This window comes from Ornithorhynchus anatinus, chromosome 5 (genome assembly GCF_004115215.2).
Source record: "Ornithorhynchus anatinus isolate Pmale09 chromosome 5, mOrnAna1.pri.v4, whole genome shotgun sequence".
In the NCBI taxonomy this organism is placed as follows: domain Eukaryota; kingdom Metazoa; phylum Chordata; class Mammalia; order Monotremata; family Ornithorhynchidae; genus Ornithorhynchus; species Ornithorhynchus anatinus.
Window position 1 is genome coordinate 90,557,351 of NC_041732.1, and position 2,469 is coordinate 90,559,819.

General features: G+C 46.5%; 1 non-coding gene across 1 annotated transcript; it reads left to right on the top strand.

Moving 5' to 3' along the window:
• Window positions 1-477: 477 nt before the first annotated feature.
• Window positions 478-615, top strand: LOC114812539. The gene has a single exon (XR_003760190.1). It is a non-coding gene; the product is annotated as a small nucleolar RNA SNORA7 (small nucleolar RNA).
• The last annotated feature ends 1,854 nt before the right edge of the window (window positions 616-2,469 follow it).

The window sequence follows — 2,469 nt, forward strand, 5'->3', positions numbered from 1 at the left end:
TGCTATATTTTGTGGAAAATAATGTTCAAGTATTCTGGCTCATTTGAAGACAAGGTAAATCAGAGAGAGTCCAGACCAACAAATATCCTCCATAATACCTTGAACCCTGAAAAAAAAATCTCATGTACAATCCTCTCAGAATGCATAACATCTAATTTGTTCCCTGGTATCCACAGTGTAATTCTGTCCTTCAGCACACATAGAGGTTTCTCAGTTCCAAAATGGGTTGACACATTTTTGCATTGTGAAATGTTAATCAGGAGAAGTCCTTCAAGATGAAATAGCAAATGGATGTGTTTTAGTGGCTACTGATCGATCATGTCTCCCAGTCTTCTGAGCAGGGGTCAGCACAAGGGAAGAGGGAAGTGGGATTTTCTATGAAGCTTTGTAGAAGGAAGGGATTTGTACACAGGGAGTGGACTATCCAGTGGGGACAGGTGCACACGCAGTTTCCTCCCAAACTGAAGCATATATGGGGCCCTCTCAGGGTCACACCTGGAGAGTTTCCAGTACTCTACCAGTCTCGGCTATGGGAGGGACAGTCAGGCAGAGGCATAACCATTTCATTCCTAGCTTGGGAAGTAGCAAATGAGTGGAAGGCCATCTGCTACAAGTCAAAACTCACCTGTTCTGGGCAGCAGCGTCCTGGGAGAGAGTCGAGTTTACTGAATGGAAGGTGGCAATGGTAAACCATTTCCATATTTTTACCAAGAAAACTCTATGGGTACACTACCAGAATGATTGCAAACGGAGAGAGGGGAGTTCTGGGAGAGATGTATCTGTGGTGTTGCTATGGGTTGGAAATGACTCGATGGTATAAGACAGGACATAGGTTCTTAAGTGGCTGAAATGTTAATAAGGTTCAAGGTGCTGGGAAAGTCATCAGGGAAAACCCATAAGAGAAAGTGGGATCTTAGGATTTGAATGAAGGGGGAGCGTGAGTCTGTCTGATGTGGAGAGGGAGCTCCGAGGAAGGGGAATAGTATGAAGGGGGCTAAGTGGGGAGAGTTGAGAGGGAGGTGTTGAAAAGGAGGTACAGCTAGAACATTGAATTGGGGAAGACAAATTAAGGTGATCAGATGGTGGAGAGTGCTGTAGCCGGTTGAGAGGAGTTTTGGGTTTTTTTGTTGTTTTTTTTGATGTGGAGAGACACATGAATCCAGTGGAGAGTTTTAAGGAGAGGAAAGCTGGGGACCAAACAATGCTTCAAGAAGATGAGCTGTGCTTTAAGGGACAGGGGCACCAGAGGGCAGCCCACTGTTAGGTGTCCTGGGCTACAGAGCACTGCCCGCATGGAATTGGACTAATCCAGCCAGACCTTGGACTTCAACCCCAACTTCCCTTCCCAAGCCTCCCCATTTATCCCAGAACCCAGGGTCAATTCTTCAATTGGTCCAGCAACCAGAGCGCTCCCGACCCACAGATTGAAGCCAAGATTAGACCAACTAGGACAGCTCAGTGCCAGAGCACACCCTTCTGTGAGGGCAGGAAGGAGGAGAAACTTGGACCCCTAGCCCCAGTAGACACAAGGAGTGATACCAGGGGCCAGCATAGTAGTAGTGGCCCAGCTGCCACACTTTCCAGGGACTGCAACTTCAGCCTCCAGCTCAGTGAGGTCAGTAGCAGCGAGGGGAGATAGTCTACCCCAGCCCAACAGGCCCATGCAGGAATCTAGCTGCTAAATTGCATCCAAGTGGTGTCCCCACCTCTGCTGCTGACATGCATTCCAGAAAAGGGAACAAGAAGAATCTAATCCCTTAAGGAGGATCTTCTCACACAGGGTGTGATAGCCACACCCACTGCTGTCTTTCACTTTGCCGTTCCTTACACCTGAGAGACCAACATTGCTGAAATGCTACTGTTCCTCTCCCTGTACCCTCCTTAGAAATTCAGGGAGGTAAGAGTGGATACCAGACAGAGAAGCCCTAATATTAAAATGCCCCACAGATCACCAGTCTGTACACTTTTAATGCAAGTTTTAGCCACAGCCAGAGCTGGGGCAATCTCCTACATTTCATATGGTTTAAATCTCAGTTACCACTGGTACTTACTGAGCTCTTACTATTTGCAGAGTACAGTGGTACTAAGTGCTTGGGGAAGTACATTTCAACAGAGGTAGTTGACATGATTCCTGCCCATGAGGAGCTTACAGTCTACAGTCTCATGAGGCAGATAACTCCACTCTTTCTGGATACTCTCGGGGTGAGGGTTCAGCAAGAATAACCACCCATCCTATTTCACTCTAACAGGGGCTTGCAGAGAATCCAAGAGGCAAAGAATCAAAGAGGAGTGTGTTAGGTGATAATGCAAGCAAAAAACACAACACCAGTCCTGTTTTACTGAATCAGTGACCTCACAGGCTAAAGTCTTTGTATAGTGATTGAGGGGGAAAGGGATCAAAAATTGATCAGAATAAACAGGAACATACCCTTTCATCTTTTACCTTCTGGTATATCCTTTTTTTAAATA